Raw genomic sequence first — 24497 nt, forward strand, 5'->3', positions numbered from 1 at the left:
CTTGTAGGGACATCGCGGAGAGGGCTGCGCGGCCCACGTGACCCGCCCCCACGCCGCTCCCGGGTGCGGGCCTGGGCAGCCGGCCGAGGTGCGCCTGCGCGCGGGGCTCCCCCACCCCTCCCCCCTTCCTTGGCCCCCGCCCCCGCCCCCGCCCATCCCGAGTGTGCGTCTCTCCCAGTGAGGCCTTGGGGCCCGAGGTTTTATCTGTGCGTCCTGTACGGTCGGCTTGCAGAGTCCCAGCCCTTCCACCCTGGAGCAGAACTTCGGAAGTCTTCGGGGCCCTCAGCCAAGCGGCCACTATCTTTTTGGCCCAGACGGACTTCATGAGGTCACGAATGATGGAAGACTTCCTCCCTCTTCAGAAACGTCGGTGGGTGTTTTTCCCACCAGAGAGAGCTCCGATTAACAAGGAGAGACTGGATTTGACTAGGAGGGAAGACAGGCGGCCAGCGAGACCTAGCTAAATCTTGCCCCGACCTCTCAGTGTGATGCAGACTTGGTGAAAATAGGAGTAGAAAAGTCGTGCCTGTTTTTCTCTCAGCTCTCTCTTTTCCTTGGACAGATTTTTTTTTGAATTTTATTTATTTATTCCTGAGAGACACAGAGAGAGAGAGAGAGAGGCAGAGACACAGGCAGAGGGAGAAGCAGGCTCCGCGCAGGGAGCCCGATGTGGGACTCGATCCTGGGTCTCCAGGGTCACGCCCTGGGCCGAAGCCAGGAGCCTAACTGCTAAGCCACCCAGGCGTCCCTCCTTGGGCAGCTTCTAACCAGGAATCTTGTTAAAGGAAAGACCTCCCCAGTTCTGTCCAAAGCCTGGTGAGAAAGACTGTGGTGCTGGTCACCTCAGCTCCTTTGATCTCAACTATGAAAGGAGTGAGTTGGATCTGACCAGGTTCAGTGCCTAGTTTGGCTCGTGCCCAGAAGTTCTCTGACCTTGGGGGTGGCCCTGTGTTCCTTGCCTCTCACTTGAGTTACTCCGCCGAAAAAGAAGGTAAAACCTCTAGAATAACATTCTGAATATTAATAAACCAGAGTTTGAGGACCTCAGGAACATTTTATCTGTTAACCAATAGCATATCCCAACGGTAAACATTGAAGTAAAATCCACTGAAAAATAAGTAACTGCCCTAATTGCATAGAGTGAGCGACAGGAAGATGTTTGGTTTCCTAAAGTTTTGATAATAAGAATCACTTGGGGTACTGGTTAAAAACACAAAATACTGGTTCCTTATCTCCAACCTAATGGTTCAGAATCTTCTAGGGCACGTGAAGCCCTCTGTTTAGCTGGGGTCCTGAGTCACTCTGACCACATGGGGACATAGAACTAGACAGCTTAGGGCTTAAGACGCAGGGATAGGGCCAGCTCTGGCTGGCTTAGTGGTGGGGGCCTGCAGTTTGGTTTTGAAGTTTGGCTTGGGCAGCAGTGTGAGCACCCTGCAGTGCACTCCTACCTCCACAGAGGGGTGGCCTGCCACCACGGCGCGAGGAGCGAGCGCTGGAGCCTTCTAGCGACTGTCCTTTTCTTTAACCCTTTTCTTTAAATGGGTAGTTTAGTCTTCTCAGCTCAAAAGGAAGCAGTAGCGTTCTCTTCAATAGTGTCAGATAATTGCCTTGTCTTCTTTCCTCCCACTCAGTCAACAGGTGTTACACAGCAACTGCATTTCTAAGCACTGTGGTGGGATTGGTGGTTTATGCTTTTTTGAACTAGGACATAGTTGCTACCTCTGGGATGGAGGGAGATGGAGTAGAAAGGGTTGCAAAGGCACAGGGAGTGTTAGGGAACAGTTATAAAACAGATCATTACAGTGACAATTAGGTAAGGCCTTTAGGAGGAACACGGAGAAGGAAATAAGCCCATCTGGGGATTTGTGGAACATGGCCCCTAAAGGACTATGGAAGGGCTCTTTCTAAAAGTCAGTGGGGAAGGGCACCTCTGCAGAGCATGTGACTCTTGATCTGGGATTATGAGTTCAAGCCCCACATTGGGGATAGAGCTTACTTTAAAAAATAAAATTAGGAAAAAATAAAATAAATAAAATAAAATAAAATTAGGGCAGCCCGGGTGGCTCAGCGGTTTAGCGCCACCTTCAGCCCAGGGTGTGATCCTGGAGTCCCGGGATCCAGTCGAATGTCAGGCTTCCTGCATGGAGCCTGTTTCTCCCTCTGCCTGTGTCTCTCATGAATAACGAAATAAATATCTTTAAAATAATAAATTGAAAAAATTAAGAGTTAAAAATTCAGTGGGAAAAGAGAGAAGAGCTTCCAAGCAAATGGAGGAACATGCTTGATTGAGGGTGATCAGAAGAACTTGGTGATTGAAGATGAACAGGAATTGTGTGGTCAGTGTGCGCATTCATTTATTCATTCCATAAGTGACTCTGGGTATACAAAACTTAGCAAGCCAGTGTGGAAAATAAAAATCTTGATGAAATGTTTTTCAAACTTCCATCTAATGTATTGATATCTAGTTTTAATGATTGGACCCACTGCCAAAGACCTACGACTCCATGGTGTCTCTATTCTTCTGAACCCCACAAGAGGTCTTGGCTCTCAGGTAACAATCTCCTTTTTACCTTGTAACTAGAAGTTTAGAGACTTGGGTTCTACTTCATATTCTTCCTTTAGCCTACTAAGTAACACTGTGAACTGGTCCCTCAGCTGATCTGAGCCCCAATTTTCTGATTTGTAAAATGGGCATAACATCTGTCCTGCCTACTTTATAGAGTTTTCTGATTAAATGGGATAGTTTATGTGAAATGTCTTAAGTACAGAACAGTGGCTTTGAAACTTGATTGAAACTCGCTGTAAGGGGTGCCTGGGTGGCTCAGTCAGTTAAACGTCTGCCTTCGACTCGCATCATGATCTCAGGGTCCTGGGATCGGGCCCATCGTTGGGCTCCCTGCTTGGTGGAGAGCCTACTTCTCTTTTGCTCTGCCCCTTCCGTCCACTCACGTTCTCTTTCATAAATAAATAAATAATAAATAAATAAATAAACCCTGTAAGAAATTCATATCACTAAACAATACTTGAGTATCTGTGATGTTTTCTAAGATTTCTATTCTGTTTCAATTTCATGTCATTTAACTTTTAAAAATGTTCCTTAAGACCCACTACATGTGAGTTTATGATCCACTAATGCAGAGGTCTCAACCAGGAGTAACTTTTTCCCCTGAGGGAATATTTGGCAATGCTTGGAGACATTTTTGATTTTCACAACCAGGGAGCTGCCAATGGCATCTTGTGCATAGAGTCCAGGAATAGTGCTAAACATTCCACAATGTACAGGATAGCACCCTACAAACAGAGCATTATTCGGCCCATAATGTCAGTAGTGCTGAGGTTGAGAAAACTGAGTATATAGTGTTTGATTCTTGTGCGGTACTATAATTATTAAAAGGATACTATTGCTCTTGCCTGAAAGTGAGGTGTTTTTGTGAAACCAGAAGAATCTAAAAGGAGAAAGAAAAGGAGCTCACATTAGTACATACCTATTATGTATGTACTAGCATACCTAATATGCTAGGTATTTTTACCTAAGTATTTTTATCATTTAGTTTTTACAACAACTCTGTGAGGTAGGTATTATTACTTCCATTTCACAAATAGAAAACTAAGCTCAACTACTGTAATGACTTGCCCATGTTACCAAAAGGGTAATAAAAGAACCAGGATCATAACTCATGTCTCTCCTTGTCCAAGGGTAGGACAGAAGGGAGGACAGGGGCCAGTATTTCTTATTCATGTATCTCTAACTGCTAGGATAGTGCTTCATTGTCCATGAGTGCCAGTAAACATTTGGTAACTGGTTATTTTTTCAAATGCACATAGCTGATAAATGGCCTAGCCCAAAGCCCTTTTTTTTTTTTTTTTTTTTTTTTTAATAACAATTCTGTGCTCTCTGGTTCAGAAGGGAAACTCCTTACCCAAACAACAGGAAGCACGGTTGAATTAATCTTTGGTATTTCCTGCCAAAGCAGGTAATTTCCTAGTGATCACTTGCAATTTTTATTGCATGTAATAAACTTTTGAATGGTGAGAGACATGTCTTACATTCTGGTTTTGCTTACATAAATGGAATTCTAATCCTTTCTACACAAACTAGGATATAACAAATTAGCATTAATCCAGGAAAACAGTAGGAGGAGCTCCATTCTTTTAAATGAAGTTAGGGCCTTTAAATTAATCTGCATAGAAATGAGTTTTAAAAGCTCTAAAACTACAAATAAGTGTATTAAAAGGGTATAGAAAGTTCTACATGAAAAATTCCTTTAAAAATTAATTATAGTCATTTTTAAATTCAGGAATGATGTACAAGATAAAAGAAATAATGTAGAATTAAGAAAATTGGGGGGGGGGTGGCACATCTGGGTGACTCAATCTAAATGACTGACTCTTGGTTTAGGCTCAGGTCATCATCTTGTGGTCCTGGGATCAAGCCATCCTGCTCAAGGATTCACTCTATCCCTCTCCCTTTGCTCCCTCCCCTGCTTGCATGCACACTTCCTCTATCTCTCAAATAAATCTTATTTTTTTAAAAAAAAAGAGTATTTGGGGAAGTTATTACTTCTATACTAGTAAGTTTGAAAAAAAAAGATAAATGCTTAGGAAAATTAAAATACTAAACAAGATTCAAGAAAAGAGAATATGAATAAACCATACCAACAGAATAAATAAGAATTTTCTAGAAAATTACCTGATCTTGGTAATTAATTAAAGAAATACTGCTCCAATGATTTTTTTTTTTAAGATTTTATTTATTTATTCCTGAGAGACACACAGAGAGATTGAGAGGCAGAGACACAGTCAGAGGGAGAAGCAGGCTCCAGGATCTCCAGGATCACGCCCGGGCTGAAGGCGGCACTAAACTGCTGAGCCACTTGGGCCACCCCTGCTCCAATGATTAAAAGACAAATATTAGTTCCTAAACTGTTTTGAAATGCATAGCCTCATGATACTAAAAGTAATTTATTAATGAATGAATGTAGTGACCAAATTACATTTGCTGAGTTAATCTTGTGAGGCAGATTTTTTTTTTTTTAATACTCCCAAATAAGACCAACACCTAAAGGGAAAAATTATGGTTTAGGCTTATTTCAGCCAAATCTTTAGTTTTCTTATCTAGAAAGGGGCATAATGATAGCATCTACTTTAGTCATTCATTGTGTGCATTAGGTGAGATAGTCCTTGTAAATTTCTCAGAGAGACATCAACTTTGTGTTAAGCATCTGTCCCTGTATGTTGTCTTCTCCCTTTCCTTCTGTTAAATAGGGGAAGTCCCCTCCTTGCTCCTGTGGAAACCAGTTCCTTCATTTGCTAAGTCATGTCACTTCAATGATTCTACCTTCTCCTGCGTCACCAAGTTTTCTCTTTCTTTTTATTGGATTATTTCCATCAACAGGTCTGCAGTAATGTAGCCTATATGTAGCAGAGTCTTGGCTCCCCAAAGACATCCACATCCGAATCCAAAGAACCTGTGAATATCTTTACAATACAAAGGGGAATTAAAGTTGCAGATGAAATTAAGATTACTAATGAGCTGACCTTAAAATAGGGAGAGTTTCCTGTGTTATCCCAGAGGGCCCCGTATAATCACAGGTGGCCTTAAAAGTAGAAGAGCAAGGCAGAATAAGGCAATCAGAGGGAGATGTGACTGGGGAAAAATGGTCAGAATGATGCAATGTTGCTGGTTTTTAAGGTGGAGGAAGGGGGCCGTGAGCCAAGGAATGTGAGTGACCTCATGGCTAGAAAAGCAAGAAAACAGATTCTCCCCTAGAGCCTTTGAAAGGAACATAGTCTTGCTGACACCTTCATTTTTAGCCCAGTGAGATCCGAGTTGCAATTTTAACTGATAGAAGTGTAAGATAACTAAATTATGTTGTTTTAAACCACTAGATTTGTGGTAATTTGTTACACCAGCAATGGAAAATTAATATATTACAAACAACAACAAAAAACCCTCTTCCTGGTGCACTTTCCTCCTCCAGTTATTATTTTTTTGTTGCCCTTTATAAAACTCCTTAAGAGTCACGTGTACTTGCTGGCTCCAATTCTCTCTTAAGTCTTCTATCATAAGGCCTTTTCCCCCAACCATTTCATTGACCCTGTGCTTGCTTTTCAAGGTCACCACTGGTGTTGTCATCCATTTCATTAAGGCCAATTCTCAGTCTTCAAACAGATTTGACAGGGTGACCACTTCCTCATTTTTGAAACACTTTCTTTTCTCCCTTCTAGGATGCTTCACTCTCCTGGTTTTCCTGGTTCCTTATGGCACATTCCTTATGGCTACTTTTCAGATTCCTTTGCCAATTTCTCCTCATTTTCCCAATCCCTCAGAGTTGTTCAGGATTCAGTGTTTGTCTCTCTTCTTTTTCTGTTAACACTCCTTCCCTAGCTGATCTCATCCATTTTCATGGCTTAAAATAGTACTGAGACACTGATTACTCTCAAGTATGTATCTTGGCCAAGACCCCTGTTCAGACTCCAGACTCATGATACATTCACTTGACATCTCCTGAAGGAGGTTTGCTAGGCATCTAAACCTTCAGATTCCCAAACTGATCTTCTGACCTTACCTATCAAATCTGCTCTTCCTTACATCTTCTCCATCTAGGTTAATGGCATTCCATCCTTTAAGTTGCTCGGGCCAAAAGCCTTTGACACATCTTTGCCACCTCTTTTTCTTTCCTGACCCTCATCCACCCTTTCAGTCAAACCACCTCCAAGGTCTAGAACAGTAGTTAGCCAAACCTATTGGTTAAGTCCTTCAAGACATATCAATCTGACCATGTCCACAGCCCCTACCACTACTATCCTAGTATAAAATATCAAGTCTTCTCACTGGTCTCCTTACTTTCAATGTTCCTTTAAATTCTAGTCTCTACAGCCACAGAGTAATCCTTCTAAAATAGAAATTAGATCATGTTATTGTTCTACTCAACACCATCCAATGGTGTCTCACCTCAGAATGAAAGCCAAATGCTTTACAGTGGCCTATAAGCTCCCAAAAGATCAGACTTGAGGAAATTTTCACCAGTTGCTCAACCATCTTGATTAGGCTGTTTCTTGAAGAAGGTATTTTCCCTCTTCAAAACCTTTGGATTGGCTGATCCTTTTGGTTTCAGTGATCTTTCTTCTAATGTTTTTATTGCTTTCTCCCCCACCTCTCTTGAGTCTTCACTCAAATATCACCATCTCAGTAATGCCTGCTCTGGTCATTTAAGATTTCCTTGTTCATCTTCCACCTCCAGCATTCTCCTCTTTTGCTTTATTTTTTCCACTGCATTTATTACCTCTGACATATGATATACTTCACTTATTTTTTTACTGCTTAGCTTTCATCCCAAGTTCTATGAATACAAGGTTTGGGGATTGTTTTGTTTACTCTAGTATCTCAAAGACCCAGAACAGTAATTAACACATTACTGTTCTCTGCTTTTTCAAGAGGAACTTGAAGCTTAGAGAAGTTAATAAAACCTGCTCAGGGTCATACTGTGGGAAAGAGAAGGGTCAGGAATCTAACTCAGGTCAGAATGACTTCAAAGCCTGAACTTTCAGCCTCTATACTATCTTGATTGGTGAAGCATGCTAATTATTGACAAAAATGATAGTATTAATAATTTGGAGTGGGAATATTTGCCCAAAATGTTGACTATTTTTTTTTTGTTTTTTTCCAGGAAAAGAGACTCTATGGTCTCTTGCAGACTTTCCAGAAAGGGTTAATTGCACTGAAATCGGTGCTCAGGGCCATATCTACTTTGCCAGCCACCTATATGACAGCTTTTGATTCTGAGTTCTTCTTTCTCCTGAAGGAATAATGGTACATGAAAGTAATTTCTATCAGCAGTTTCAATTTTGTATAACTTGTCCATATGTAACAACGAACACTTCCTTCTGCATTACCCTGTGGAGGGCCAATTCAGGAAAGCATTAAAGCACTGGTCTGGCAGCACTACCCAATAATCCCTGAAAGACCAAAGAACCTGAAGTTAAAGGGACTTTTTTAAGATCAGTATTCTTCAGTGTCTTACTTTGTGCTACATAATTTATTACTTGCTTCAGTTCAGGAAGAAGAGCCATGATATGAATTACATACACTTCCCAAGGATGCCACCTTCTGTTTTTATTCCTATTACCTTTCACAGTCCTGGGCATGACATATGTGCCCAATTAAACCTAAGTTAAAACTGTAAACCTTATTCAAGAACTTTGAGGCATAGTTAGTAGAAAACAATAAAGGCAACTTAGGAAGTGGTTGAATGATGAAAATAGTCCTGTGTTGAAACGCAACCAGGTGTATGTTATCAGACTTCTGTGTGGCCTGCTAGGTCCAGAATGAAAATTTTCTTGGTACACAGGTAGTTGTGGTGGCTGGATAACAGTTACACGAAATTTATTTAAGTATACAAGAACAACTGTGTGTGTGTGTGTGTGTGTGTGTGTGTACTAACATTAGCTCCTTTGCCTAATGTAAAATCCTTTACATGACTTAAAACATTACAAATATCACAACGGAATAAAATTCCAGACCTCCAAAGCAGATAGTATTAGGTTTAAAAATAGAAAAATTGGCCAAAGAATGAAAAATATGAATAGAAATAGACTGAAGACCATAGGGTTTTCAGCGCATGACTTCCTAAGTGTAATAAACAATGGTGAAAGAACTATTTATAAAATGTAGTTGAAAAAGAATATTAAAACTGAGAAAAATAAACTTGGATTAAGTTCTTATAGTATAAACCACAATAAATTGCAGGTGAGTTCCAGTTAAGCATAAAGCATAATGAGTTGAATGAAATAGAATTGTATAGGTATCTTAACTGGAAAGAAGAGTATTTTTTTTAACAAATTGTTTAGGAGTACATGGTTGGCTCATTTGGTTAAGCGTTTGACTCTTGATCTCAGCTCAGGTCTTGATGTCAGGGTTGTGAGATTGAGCCCCACAATGGGCTCCACACTAGGCATGGAGCCTTTCTAAAAAAAAGAAGTTTAAATTATCATCGGCATGCAATAAACCACACATACTTAAAAATGTGTAATATCATAAGTTTTGACTAGTGTATACTTGTGAAATCTTCACCACACTCAAGATATTGAACATATCCATCACCCCCAAAGTTTCTCCATGGCCATTTTTAAAGCTTCATTCCCGACTCCTCCCACTTTTTACCTCCCCCATCTTCGGGCAACCACTCTCTGCTCTCTGTCATTATAGTTTCTCTAAATGTAAGTTTTTGACCAGTGAAAGTATTACTGATTATAAGATTGATGGTTCCATTTTTATAAAAGTCAAAATGTAGTGCAAACAAGGAAAGAATTGAAAATGGAAACATTTTATGATAAATATGACAGATAAAAACTTAATATCCAGAATATTTAAAAATTTTAATTAAAAGAGTGTTTTATTTTGACTTGTTTGATAGCAAAGTACAGAGACACAGACCAGTTAGCTCAAGAAAGAGGATACCTATGTTAGGGATATACATGAACTGCATCTAAACTGGAGAGTTGCTGAAAACAGAGGTAGCTTCAGGTATTTGACTCTTTGGTTTTTCTCTCATGGGCCAAATGATTGTTCTCTGATTAGGTCTCTACTTCTTTAAGCACATCTAGTTAGTTTTCTCTCTACCAATTGTCTTTCTCTGCTAACCCTAGTTTCTAGTTCCTCATAATTTCAAGTTTTCATGGCTCCTCTGACTCCAGTATACACAAGACAATTCTTCATTCAGCCTTTTTCACTTTTGCTCCTTCTATTCAGTGCATCAACACTCAACAGTTCCAAATTCAAATTCTCAACAGAGGAATGTAATCACGGTTTAGAAACTCCTAAGCTATTCTAATGTGGCTTGGCTCACCACAGGTTGCTGACCAGGATATATTATTCATCATTTACCTATGGGTCTGAAATGACCCATCACTGTGGGTCAGAGAGCAAGAATCACATGGTGCAAAACGTCAGCATGTACTGTGAACAGGACAGGCATTGAATGTTTACCTGTCCAGTAAAGAGGGTAGTCCTTGAAAGCTACATGGAGGTGGATTCAAATCCCAGCTCCGTTATTTATTAGCTATGTGACTTTGGGTAACTTGCCTAACCTGTTTGAACCTTAGCTTTCTCATTTATAATGTGGAAATAATAAAGCCCTTGTATAATTTTTGTAAAAAATAAAATACATGTAAAGCATGGTACAGTAGCACATGGTAGGTCTCAATGGTAGCTATTTTATGTTGTTTATATTAAAAGATTAATAATGATCTCAAGAAGGATTATCAATCTCCATGGCAAAGCTCAAAAGATAGTGCTCACAGAGAGAAATCAAATAGCTAACATTGAAAAAATGTCCAGTCTCACAAAGAATTTTTTAAATGCATTTAAAAATAGCTATGAGATATATTTCACATCTGTTAACTTGATAATAAATAAAAATTCTGTATTGCAATATTGATGTGGCAATGAAGAAGGAGTATATTCATATTTGGTAGATGGCATTGTAGATCAGCCTAATTATTCCAAATAGCAATCTCACAAAATATACCCTTTAGGGACGCCTGGGTGGCTTAGCGGTTGGGCGTCTGCCTTCAACTCAGGGTGTGATCTCGGGTCTGGGGATCAAGTCCCGCATCAAGCTCCTTGCTTCTCCTTCTGCCTCTCTCTCTCTGTATCTTTCATGAATAAATAAATAAATAAAGTCTTTTAAAAATACCCTTTGATTTATAGTCCCTTTCTGGGGAAATACTTTCCAAGGAGGTAATTGAAAAGGAAAACCTTTATTTGTGCAAAATATTTATAGCTCGCTCTTTAATTCAGAGGCTTTCATCATTTTAGAATAGAAAGAGACCTAAGACGTTATTTTTTCTTTGGGCTGCACATAAGGGTCATTTAGGAGCTTTTAGAAACACTCATGTCTCATGCCCAGAGATTTTGAGGTCATTGTCCTGAAATATGGTCTGAGCTTGAGTACAGTTTAGAAACTCCTAAGCTATTCTAATGTGTAGCAAGGAAGGAGAACCACTTTTCCAGTCCCACCCTATTAGGGGAACTGTAAAAAAACAGAGCCAGAGAGGTTAAAGGGACCCTGAAAGGAACATATATAAATGTAATAAAAGAGCTGGGTTGAAAATAAAGATGTTCCTAATTCCTAACCCTGACTTCCAGGCTTTTTTTTTTTTTTAAGATTTTATTTATTTATTTGAGACAGCAAGCACAAGTGTGGGGGGCAGAGGGAGAGGAGAAAGCAGACTCACTGCTATACAAACCCCCTCGCCTTGGAGCTTGATTCCAGGGCCTTGGGATCCTGATCTGAGCCAAAGGTCTTAATCGACAGAGCCACCCAGACACCCCTGACTTTTAGTCTTGAAAAATAACTGGAAACATCCATGTCTCAGTATTTAGAGACTGGGTAACCAAAGATTGTGCAATAGTGCAGTGCATTCATTTATTATTATTGGATATCTATGTACAAGGTGAAACATAGTATGTATACACTGATAAAAACCAGGTGTGATAATGGTATGTCTATTGCTGTCTTCACCAAGGGATTCCCAGCTGAGACTGTTGAGTTCCTCCCCCGAAGGGGCATGGTTCTCCCTTCATGCTCTTATCACCTGCCCAAGGTGGCCAAGTTCCATGAGTCCCCCATCTCTGTTATGAAGAATGGGGTTATTGATGTCCAGGACTGCTGAATTGAGGGATGTCCATGCTGAACAGTGATGAATCAGAAGCCATGTTTTAAAGTTGTGAAATTTACATAACACAAAATTTACCATCTTAACCATTTTTAAGTTGCATAATTCAGTGGCATTAAGTTCATTCACACTGTTGTACCATCATCACCACCATCTGTCTCTAGAACTTTCCCATCTTCCCTAACTGAAACTTTCTACCCATTAAACAATAGCTCCCCATTTTCCCTACCCCATTGCCCCAGCCTCTGGCAACTACCATTCTACTTTCTGTCTCTGTGAATTTAACCTAAGTACTTTATGTAAATAGAACCATACAACACATGTGTTTTGTTTTGTTTTGTTTTGGCAAGGGAGGTAGACGGAGAGAGAGAATCTCAAGCAGGCTTCATCCCCAGCATGAGCCCAATGCTGGGCTCCATCTTACCACCCTGAGATCATGAGCTGAAATCAAAAGCCAGATGCTTAACCAACTGAACCACCCAGGTACCCCCAAATGTGTCCTTTGTGACTGGCTTATTTCATTTAGTCTTCCAAGAGTCCATTTTTAAGGATAAATTATTCTTTGTCTTTCTACTCCTTGTTCTTTCCTCCAAAGGCTCATTTCTTTCTGGGTTGAGGGTCACGCCATTCCACCTATTGGTCCTTTCTCTCCTGCTCTAGTGGCTACCCTGCCATTTGCCTCCTCTTTTCTAGGCTCAGTATTATCTAGTAGGTGGGATAGGAAAAGCTGGCTTTATAAGCTTGTACCTGAAATTGCTAAGTCTGAAGATTTGTTTTTGCGTCTTTGTTTTTTTGTTTCAGAGTGGCCTGGGGGAGAAAGGGAAAGGGACTTTCAGAGTATGAGAGAGAGAGAAGGAAACAAAGAATATAATCAAATTAATACTTGAAGACATATGCCTGCCCCAAATGTAAAGCTGATATCTACATTATTAAAAGATTTGAAGAAGTTACAGAATTTTATCACAAGTGGATTGTTTTAGTTGTGAGCAAATACTGTATACTGGTTAAGTCCATGAACTCTGGATCTGGGTTATCTGAATTTGAATCCTCATTCTAACAGTATCCCCCCCCCCAGTTTTATTGAGATATAATTGACATACAGAATGTAGAAGTTTAAAATGTACAGCATACAAACAAGGTTACCTGGGTGGATCAGTCAGTTAAGCGTCCAACTCTTGATCTCAACTCAGGTCTTAATCTCAGGGTTGTCAGTTCAAGCCTACTTGTGGGGCATGGAGCCTACTTTAAAAAAAAAAAAAAGAAAAAAGAAAAAAGGAAAAATGTACAGCATAATAACTTAAATTATGTATATTGTGAAATAATTACCACAATATATAACATTTTAGTTGTATATACTTGAGCAAATTACTGAAATCTATAGCTCAGTTTTCTCATTAGTGAATGGATAATAATAATGGGTAATTAGTGAATGGGTAATAATAATAGTACCTACCTTATAGAGTGTTGTGAGGAATAAAGAAGTTAATACATATAAAGTATTTATAATACTACTTGGAAAACAGTAAGTACTATGTAAGTGTTAGATATCAATACTTTTTGGTCAGCATTTCAAACCTTGTTATCTGTGAGACCAAATGTGGTTAACTATATAAGAACAAATATATTTTAAAAATTCAAGATAGCATTATTCACAACAGCTCCAAACTGGACAAAGTCCATTAATTGATGAATGGATTAGCAAAACATGGTATCTTTCAGTGAAATATTTCTTAGCAATAAAAAGAAACAAAAAAAAAAAAAAAGAAACAAGCTGTTGAATCATACAACCATATAGATGAATCTCAAAAACAGCTTGCTAAGTAAAAAATTCCAGACATACGGGACTACATAATATATGATTCCATTTGTTTCTAGGAAAGGCTAAACTGTAGAGAAAAAAGGCCAGGACAGTGGTTGCTTAGACTGTGGGTGTAACCAGCGATTAACTATAAACTGGCATAAGGGAAGTTTTTCTGGTGATGGAAGTGTTTTAAAACTGGATTTTGGTGATGCTTGCCCAATTCTGTAAATTTACTAAAAATCACTGAACTTTACTCTTAAAACGGATGAATTTTGTTATTTGTAAATTCTACTACTATAAAATTATCAAAAAGAAAAATAAAATGAAACTGAAGATTCACATCTGTTGCTCTTTAGCCCTGTTCTCACTTTAAAAAAAGAAGAAAAAAGTTATTGTTTTTGTAAAAATAATGAATGTTGATTGTTGGGAGATAGTTTTCCATGGATCTGTCATGTTTCTGTGTACCTTGCAAGCAAGGCCTAGCTTCCATTTGTTCCAGACTGTCTTTTCAGGGATGTTTGTGCAGTGAACAACCTTTAAAGATAGAAAGAAGGTCTCCTTCCAGGGAAAAAGGCAGGCAAGCTTACTATTCAATATAATAAAGAAAATGTCTACCTCTGGAATAAAGGGCAAACATGCTTAATGCTCATTATATAGTATTTAGGTCCATAGCTAAAGTTCCTGTGTTTGTGCAGGTTTCACTGCCCTTTTCATTTTTCCCTATTGGGGGTTAGTAAACCAGTAAAGAATTTGCTCATGCTCTGGCCTTTGCCATTGCTGAGAGTAATAAAGTCCTTGGACTCTGACCCAGGAGTCTCATGCCTTGTCAGCATCCATGTTACCTTGTTAGCTTGAGAGTAGGGTAAAATCTCATTATTTTCTGTGTGTGTGGTAAAATATACATAATGTGAAATTTACCATATTAATCATTTTTAAGCATATAGTTCAGTGGCATTAAGTATGTTAAGCTTAAAAATAAAACTGCTAGTTATTTTACAAGGAAAAATAAGTTTATTCAGGAATAGCAGAGGATTATAATTAGGAACTAGCAAGCTATGGCAAAATCATAGCCAAGTCCAGAGAACAAAGGAGAAGAATGCTTTTTTTTTTTTTTTTAATAGAGGGAAAGAGGGAGTTGGGAGGGCTGTAATAAAAAGTCAATTGGAGTAAATTGGGAATTTGAAGTATGGTGGCTTTTCATTGGCTAAGTCATGATAGTTTCATATTAAATGGGCTGTTACAGGGGGAAGAGAAAAACCTTCCTTCCTCCTGCTGGAATGGTAAAGTAATAGTAGCTAAAGTAATATGGCTTGTAGGGTACATCTCTTCATGTGGGGTCTGCAATTGACCTCAGGTGGTAGGGCATGAGAACTCCCCCCACAGCCTTCTGACTCCATTCTAAATGAGGTTTCCTTTTATTAATTTTTCCGAGTTCATTCACATTGTGGGCCAAGTGTCAGCATTATCCATCTCCAGAATTTTTGCATCTTCCCATATTAAAATTCTACCCATTAAATGCTAACTCCCTCTTCTCTCTCCTCCCAGCCCCTGGTAACCACCATTTTACTTTCTGTCTCTGCAAATCTAAGTACTAGGATACCTCATGCAATATTTGTCCTTTTGTGTCTGACTTACTTCACTTAGCTTAACATCTTCAAGGTTTACCCATGTTGTAGCATGTATCAGAATTCCATTCCTTTTTAATACTGAATAATATTCCATTGAATATGTTCACAGTTCTTTTTTTTTTTTTTTTTTTTAAGATTTTATTTTGGGCATCCCCGGTGGCTCAGTGGTTTGGCACCTGCCTTCGGCCCAGGGTGTGATCCTGAAGACCCAGGATTGAGTCCCACATCGGGCTCCCTGCATGGAGCCTGCTTCTCTAATCTTTTTTTTAAAAAAGATTTTATTTATAATCCTTTTTAAAAAGATTTTATTTATAATCCTTTTTAAAAAGATTTTATTTAAAATCTTTAAAAAAATTTTTTTTTATTTATTCATGAGAGACACAGAGAGAGAGAGAGAGAGAGGCAGAGACAAAAGCAGGCTCCATGCAGGGAGCCTGATGTGGGACTCTATCCCAAGACTCCAGGATCACGCCCTGGGCTGAAGGTGGCGCTAAACTGCTGAGCCACCTGGGCTGCCCTATAATCTTTTTTTAAAAGATTTTATTTATTCATGAGAGACACACAGAGAGAGAGAGGGACGGGCAGAGACACAGGCAGAGGGAGAAGCAGGCTCCATGCAGGGAGCCCAATGTGGGACTCGATCCTGGGTTTCCAGGATCACACCCTGGGCCTAAGGCAGGTGCCAAACCATTGAGCCACCCAGGGATCCATATGTTCACAGGTCTTGACACTAATTGTAAAAAAGGAAAGAAAAAAACAAGAAAGAAAAGAAAAAAAAAAACTCACTAATTGAGTTACTATTGACATTGAGTATCACTCTAGACATCTATTTATGAGTAAACAGAAAAATAGGTAGATAGAAATAATATTAGAAAATGGGCTTTGGTGGGTGTCTGGGTAGCTCAGTCAGTTATTTGTGACTTCAGCTTGGGTCATGATCTCATGGGTTGTGAGATAGAGTCCGCGTGAGGCTCTGTGCTCAGCAGGAAGTCTGCTTGGAATTCTCTCCCTCTGCCCATCCACCCATTCTCTCTCTCTCTCTCAAATAAATAAATCTTAGGAAAAAAAGAAAAAGAAAAGAAAATGGCCTTTGGGGTCTTGCTTCCTAATAATCAACTAGAGCTCCCTTGACTGAACTTTGGGCATGGGGGGGCTTCTGGGCTTAGAGACTTGGCCCACTCCTAGAATTCACCCACCAGCTCCTGAGCAGTTCCCCTGCCCTCAGCCAATCAGTGAATAGTTGGCCACCATGACTCTTCATTTTTATTTGTTTCCACCTCTAAGTAGTCCTTTAGTCCTGAGGATTTTTTTCAATACCACATTTCCCACTTTTATTTATTAAGCAGTTATTTATTCACTGCCTATCTTGTGCCAAGAATTCTGCTAGGTACTGAGAGTGCTTAGACAAAAGGTTCGTCTTTTGCCCTCAATAGTTCACAGTACAGGAGACAGAAAAGAAAACACATACATTAAATATAGTTTGATAGACTTCCTACCCTAGTGGAATTAGAAACATCTTCCAGAAGAGATGACCTTAGGAGAGGAAGCCTTCAAGAACTGAGAGTTAAGGAAGTGAGGAAATATGCATGTGCTCAACAGGGATGAGGGAGAGCAGGGAGGAACAGCACTTGTGAAGGAACTGAGGCATTAGATGCCTGGAGTTTGTGGAAGTACAAGGAATTACATGTGATTGGAATTCCACAAGGCGGGAAGGGAAGTGGCAAGGAGTAGAGCTGGAGAATTATGTGGGGTAACATGACATATCATCTTATGCCATGGTGCCGTAATTATTTTTACATAAGTACCCAATTTGTCTACCCAACTACATGGTGGCTACTATGTCCCAAAGGGACATGAATTAGTCACCCCTGGACCCTAGGGCATGGCATAGTGCCTGACACAGTAGGGTTTCAATACATGCTCTTTTCTCACATTTTTAAAAAAGATTCTATTGTTTATTCATGCGAGACACAGAGAGAGGCAGAGACATAGGCAGAGGGAGAAGCAGGCTCCATGCAGAGAGCCTGATGTGGGACTCGATCCCGGGACTCCAGGATCACATGCTGATCCAAAGGCCATGCTCCACCACTGAGCCACCCAGGCGTCCCTTTCTCACAGTGTTGATGCATGTATTGTAGTTAACTACAACCAGCAACTTTTTAAAAATTTCTTGATTTCAGTTGGAATTTAGTTTTTGTTTACATTGCATTTCTAAAGAATATTTATTTGTTTATTCCCTCATATATAGAAAAAAATGATTTGCTACTATTTTTTCTTCTACTATAAAAATGAAAATTACTAGATAGCTAATATAATTTATACATTTACTTTGGCTTTTAGGATACACTATTGTTAAACTCAGTACTTCACACTTATAAAAATGTTAATACTCTTTACTTATTTATTGAAGTTTTATATTTAAAAAAATTTTTTTTAAGGAACCTGGGTGGCTCAGGGGTTGAGCATCTGCCTTTGGCTCAGGTCGTGATTCCAGGGTCCTGGGATTGAGTCCCACATCAAGCTCCCTGCTTGGAGCTTGCTTCTCCCTCTGCCTATGTCTCTACCTCTCTCTCTGCGTCTCTCATGAATAAATAAATAAAATATTAAAAAAAATTTTTTTGGTAATGCCTACACCCCACATGGGGCTTGAACTTACAACACTGAGATCAAAAGTCTCATGCTTAGGGACGCCTGGGTGGCTCAGTGGTTGAACGTCTGCCTTTGGATCAGGTTGTGATCCTGGGGTCCTGGGACTGAGTTCAGCATCAGGCTCCCCACAGGGAGTCTGCTTCTCTCTGCCTATGTCTCTGCCTCTCTCTGGGTCTCTCATGAATAAATAAATAAATAATCTTAAAAAAAAAGTCTCATGCTCACTCACTGAGCCAGCCAGGCACCCCCAAAATATTAATACAGTTTAAAGTTGATTTAGAGAAAGAATACATCTACTTTATTTTTAATTAATTAATTTATTAATGAGAGACACAGAGAGAGAGAGAGAGCAGAGTGGCAGAGACACAGGCAGAGGAAGAAGCAGGCTCCATGCAAGGAGCCGGATGTGGAACTTGATCCCAGGTCTCCAGGATCAGATCCTGGGCTGAAGGCGGTACTAAACCGCTGAGCTACCTGGGCTGCCCTATTTATTTATTTTAGAGCTAGATGGTGACAGGAAGAGGAAAAGGGAGAGAATCTCAAGCAGACTCTACACTGAGTATGGAGTCTGACACAGGGCTCAATCTCATGACTCTGAGATCGTGACCTGAGCTGAAACCAAGAGTTGAATGCCTAACTGACTAAGCCACCCAGGCACCCCTGGGTGCCTTAAGTTTTCAGAATAGTTACACATCTATAAGGGCATTATGATTACATCAGAGTAATTGACAGAATGATTATTCACCCATAAGGGAATCATTACTAAATCACAATAATTGGTTTTTATGAGCCCAGCTAAATTTTCCTTCTTTAATTTTAGTTTAATTATGCAGTACACCTCAGTATGTGTGTGATCTGGTTAGCTATATTTTACATAAGTATATTGTTAGAAAAGGCTGAATCCAGATGATTCTATAGCAGAAAGATCACTTAGTATACTAAGCTGGGTCTATCTCTTGCTGTTTTATTAAATCTTACTGTATATCTGTTTGAATAAACTTCCACTGGGATCCTGAATGTCAGTGAGTAAATGATAATAGTTTAGATTTCCATAAGTGTGTGTGGACTTCTCTAATTTTGTAATCTTAACATAGATTAAAGCCCAGTAAATATTTGATTGATCTAATAAATGTTACACTGGAAATAAAATTAAAATTCTTTAGTAACAGTTCTTCCTTCTAATGGACATTATCGGCACATGGCTCTATCTATCTACACAGCCACACACACACACACACACGCAATAAAATTATTGAAAGGCAGGGTAGTATGATATACAAGAGACTGTGTTCTGAGTAGAATAGAACTGAGTTTAAATCCTCTGTCACATTTAAATCCTCTGTCACACACAGTTGTGTGGTATTAAGAATACCAGCCACTCTAAATCTCAACTTCATAATCCATGAAATGTTTTTATGTATATGCAGTGTTCAAATAAGATACTGTAAAGCAGTTAGTATTAATGCATGAGATATAGCAAATGGTCATAAATATTAGTTAGTATTATGATTATATCTCTTATTTTTATCTATATTTCTTCTCTCCTGCTTCAAGATTTGAAACAACTTAACCCTGTTCTCTACAGAAACAGTTCACTGGGAACCATTCTCATGCCTGGTAGATAAAACTCAGAACCACTTACCATTCTATACTGAGTGTTTAGAGAACAAATGGATGCTTGAGGAGAATGAAGCTTTGAAAACTCTCATATGGATTCCGAATAGCCAAAACATCCATGTGCACACGCATTGGAGGTATGTATAGATGAAGAAATGCCAAGTTGAGTTTTATCAGGAAATAGCATTGAGGCTAAGTGGAACACATTCTTTTACACACTTTGGATAGTCCAGAAGCTGGTGTCGGTTGTGAATGGAGACTCACAGTGTGTTTGAAGGCCATTTCATTTTTTTTAAAGATTGATTCATGAGAGACAGAGAGAGAGAGACAGAGAGACTTAAGCAGAGGGAGAAGTAGGCTCCTCTCAGGGAGCCCAATGAGGGACTCCATCCCTTATCCCGGGATCACACCCTGAGCTGAAGGCAGATGCTCAACAGCTGAGCTACCCAGGTGTCCCTTGAAGGCCATTTCAAAATATCTACTTTCTTATAAACGAAGTGTCAGTAGAGGATCCATCAATGCATGACAAAAAGTGCATGGGGTTTGGAATCCAAATACGGATTGACGGAATTGCCTTTGCTGTGTACTAGCTGTGTGATCTTTGGCAAATGACTTTGCCTCTCGATGCCTTGATTTCCTTGGCTGTATAATGAAGCTAATCATACCTAGCTTGCAGGGCACCATGAGAATTAAATTAAATGAGGTCGTGTGTATAAAGTGCCCATCACAGTGTCTCAGTGTTACTGTAGTTATCACCAAGAAAGTAATTATAAATTAAACTGTGATACTGGGTCTGTTCAATATTCTGGTAGTTACAAGTGATCTGCATTCAGTTGATGTAATATCACTATAATATGATGTCAGAACACAAACCACTCAATACGTATCATCTGAACAAAGAGCTTTCAAATTATTTCTAGCAGTAATAATAGTTGATGTCCACTGAGTATTATGTGGCTAAGTGCATTATTGCATTTAATTTCTGCAGCATTCCCATACTTTGGATATTATTTTGTAGGGAAGGAAAATGAAGCTTAGGAAGGAGAAATAAATTGCTTGGCTATTAAGTGTGATGGATAGCCAGCAATATAGCTCTGGTCTGACTCCAAAATGTGGGCTCTGACCACAGATTATACCACATGCTAATTTGTTACATACTCTACAAAACAGAGAATCTCTTGTTAGATAGATTGACCCTACCCTGACTTTAGGAAAGGTAAAACTTGTTGCTTCTCAAAAGCTTTACTTCATGAAAAAAGGATTCAAATACTCAAGCTTGAAGCTCTGACTTTGAAAACTTTCCTGACGTGAGAGAAACAGTGACTGTGTATTGTCAGACCCAAATTACCACCACATGTAACCCATTTTAAACAGTTTTGCCTGTAGTGAGCCTCAAGTTCTTTTTTCACCTCGTGTCTTTTAAATGTACTGTACATGTGTTACAAATAGCATACCCAGAATCATATCTTGGCATTAAAATTCCATGAAGTCCATTTTGGGAATCAGATTACTACATCTATTTTTAGTTCTCAACACAAACTACTTTTTCTATTACACTTTTAAATATTCAATGATAAAGAGATTGAAAATAGCTCCTATAGCCAAATAAAAATCCTGCATTGGGTTAATCAGTACAGATCCATTGACAGGCATTAATGTAATTACATGACCAAGGCGGCTACCTGTCAGTGCCTCTTTCTTCCTCTCGTTTGGGACTACCCTCCCCATTTGCTGCTATATTTGTCTGCCTTCTTGGCCATAAAAGGCTGGCTATGTGGCTCTGACATTCTGCTGCCTGACCACATGCATTATTTTTGAACTGGTCCCCAGGGTCCTGTCTTAGCCCTGCCTCTTCACTGTTTTGGGGATTTAACCTACGTGAGTTTTTCATTCTTTCATCCAGCTCCACGGCCACATCGAAGCATTCCCACCACCATCACTCCTTTGAAAACTGGTAAGTGTGACATTGAGGCAGAAGAATGCACTTGATATTTTACATGCTTAATAGCATTGTGTGTGCGTGGTTTCTTTCTATCTTGTGAGTTCAGTGGTTTTCTCAAAGAGAGGTCAGAATTGCAGAGAAATAGGACAGTGGAGCCCCTGGGAAGGAAGACAAAAACAGCGGGGTGCCAGTTTTTGCTGGCACAGCTCTCCTCTCACATCCACACTGTTCTTTTTAAGTTAAGCTACTTTTCCTGGAACTATAAGGAGATAGTATCTGTCTCAGATGGAACTGTAAGTGTGAGTCCAAGTATTTTCTAAGTTACAGTTCAGTGGTTTGGTTGAAATCTGGGATGGATGAGGTGGCAGGAAATAATGTGTTTGCTATCTTCCATATGCCTACAATGTTCCCTGATTATAAATTAGACCAAAAGGAGGTGAATTAAGTCTGAAGTCCCTAGTTTCTAATTCAGTGATTTTGTTCTGACAATGCCATGTGGATAAATGTAAGAGTACATTATGATATATTTAACCTAAAAATGGCTAAATAATAGCTCATTAGCAACATAGATCTCCACAGAATGATCCTAGAGTTAACACTTCTGTGAATGATTTTAATCAGCTTTTGGCCTTCATGCCTATGCTCAAGTGTCATATCAGGATTACAATTATGGAATTAATATTTCTTCCAAAATTCCCAAATTATATTTAGAAAGAAAACGAACTAGGGGTGATGGAAGGGGAGGAGGGCGGGGGGTGGGGGTGAATGGGTGACGGGCACTGAGGGGGGCACTTGATGGGATGAGCACTGGGTGTTATTCTGTATGTTGGCAAATTGAACACCAATAAAAAATAAATTTATTATTAAAAAAAAAAGAAAAAATAAAGAAAATCCAGGCCTTAAAGGAACAGAAGACAACCAAGCCAGCTTTCTTCCCAACATACTCTAGCTGTCATGTGTTGGGGATAATCCTCACTTACTTGATGAAGAGGAGGTAGTTGTACCTTCATTCTAGAGGTCAGAGCAGTGACAACCAGCTCTGATGACTTAAAGCCAGACTCTGTTTACTTGTAATACATTATGAATGTGTGTGCAATATTAAGTACTATTAAAAAGAAATATATTTGGGGGAAACTAGAAAGAGAGTGGAAAGTAAATTGGGGCAAGATATTTCAAGATTTATTTTATGAAAAATGACAGCATTTCAAGTCATGTTAGCATAGATGAACTTAGCTTATAATACAATACATAGGAAGGTCATTCATCATTTATTTGGAGATCATTTAAGTAATATTTGCCATGTTACAATGTAGTATGTGTCACTAAAGAAACATCTATTATCTTTATAACTATTTAACATATTTCCAAGTAATATATTCTAATCCTTTTGTTTTATCAAAATTTATCTAATAATTATTCATTACATATGGTAATTATTCTGTATGTTTTAGAACAGAAGATAGCAATCTATTTAAGGCTTGACACAAAGTTGCTTGCTAGTAGCTATTTTTTTCCTCTTGGGAAATGCCATGTAGACTGATACCTTCCATGAACCCCAAGATAAATATTTCTGAAGTGCAGTTTGCTGGATTTTCTTCTCGGGAATATATACTGACTTTTAAAAGAGTTTAAATAAAAAGTGGATTTAAACTTGACAGAAAAACATGGCAAGTTTAAAAGGATTCTTTCCTCACTTAAAATAATCAAAAAAGAGATTGGGAAAAAATGGATTACCTCATAACCAGATTGACTTTAAAATTTAGAAATAACATTTCAGAGCATGCATAAACACATTAAGAATTGGGAGAGGGGCTTCCATAAAACTATTACTTCATCCAGGTCCGTTAGCAATGTGGCTAATAGACTCCCTGTCAGGGGACACATTATTCAAGAAGCTCATACAGTGTGAAGCTGCCCCTCCCTATGCTAAGCAAACTTATCTTTGATCATCAGTTGAACTGGTAAAAGTTCATAATACAAACTGCTACACTGTGACTGACTTTCTTCCTTCTTTGTGTAAGAAGACTAGAAGGCTTCATATTCTTTAAGGGAGCAAATAATTTGCCTGGTTTGACCCTGTACCTTTTGGAAGTGTTTGTGAAATTTGGGAGAGCTCATTATAGGATAATACAGTTGCCCCTTGAACAACATGGGTTTGAACTGCATGGGCCCCCTGACAAATATTTTTGGTTAAAAATAATACAGTATAATTAGTATAGATAGTATAGACAATTATATAGTTATCTATAGTTAATAGAGGTAAGTATAGTTAGTTAACTATAGTTAGCATAGATAGTATAGACAATTATATAGTTATCTATAGTTAGTATAGATAAATATAGTTAACTATAGTTACCTGTAGTAGTTACTATAGATAATATAGACAAGTATATAGTTATCTATAATCAGCATAGATAAGTATAGTACACTTTCTTTTTGATTTCTTAATATTTTCTTTTCTTTTGGCTTACATGCATAATATGTGTTAATCCACTGTTTACATTATTAGTGAGGCTTCTAGTCAACACTTGTCTATTAGTAGTTGAGTTTGGGGGGAAGTCAAAGGTTATATGAAGATTTTTGACTGCACGGGTGGAGGTGGAGTTGGAACCCCTAGTCCCAGCATCATTCAAGGGTCAACAATATAAACAAACTCCAAGTTTCAGTCCTAGGACTTCTTTTTCCATTTTGAGTCATTTTCATCTATGTTTTGGCTTTACATACCATCTATATGTTGGTGACTGCCAAATGTAGGTGTCTTTCCTGGACCTTTACCGTCTACTCCAAAGTTAGGAATACAACTTAACATCTCCACTTGGATGTCTAGCACGTATCTCAGCATCACTCACTCAAGAGTGAGTCTCAGCTCAGAATCTTCTGATGGTTTTTTAGCCCTTTCAGAATGAAAAACAAAGTCCCTATAGTCACTTGTTGGACTCTACACTGTCTATCCCCCCACCCTGACATCATCTCCTGTACATCTCCCTGCACCCCACTCCTTGCAGTTTCACTGCCTAGAGTATAATAGGAATGGGCACATCTAGTGTCTTTGCGATGCTCTTCCATTTGGTACACTCTGGATGTGAGCATGAGGTATTCTCATGCTATATGTCACTTTGAGGCTCCGAAGCCATCCCTGATGAGGCTGTTTAAAATCACATCCCAATTCCCTCTCCTG

At 39.0% G+C, this 24497-nt stretch overlaps 1 protein-coding gene and 1 long non-coding RNA gene across 7 annotated transcripts in view; both read left to right on the top strand.

Moving 5' to 3' along the window:
* Positions 1-191: 191 nt before the first annotated feature.
* Positions 192-19508, top strand: LOC121496446. 4 transcript variants are annotated; one of them, XR_005989256.1, is made up of 4 exons: positions 192-991; positions 2469-2554; positions 7674-7816; positions 19315-19508. It is a non-coding gene; the product is annotated as an uncharacterized LOC121496446 (long non-coding RNA). The 4 variants fall into 4 exon arrangements; XR_005989246.1 differs by having other exon boundaries at positions 19346-19508; XR_005989259.1 differs by lacking the exon at positions 7674-7816.
* Positions 19509-21171: 1663 nt separating this feature from the next.
* Positions 21172-24497, top strand: part of MYOM1 (myomesin 1) — a 132941-nt gene continuing 129615 nt past the window's right edge. For 2 of the 3 annotated variants that reach the window (XM_041751061.1, XM_041751065.1), the window contains exon 1: positions 21172-21331. The gene's annotated coding sequence lies outside the window, so the exon portion shown is untranslated. The remainder of the gene's footprint in view (positions 21332-24497) is intronic. The other variant, XM_041751066.1, reaches the window with a different exon arrangement.

This window comes from Vulpes lagopus, chromosome 1 (assembly GCF_018345385.1).
Source record: "Vulpes lagopus strain Blue_001 chromosome 1, ASM1834538v1, whole genome shotgun sequence".
In the NCBI taxonomy this organism is placed as follows: Eukaryota; Metazoa; Chordata; class Mammalia; order Carnivora; family Canidae; genus Vulpes; species Vulpes lagopus.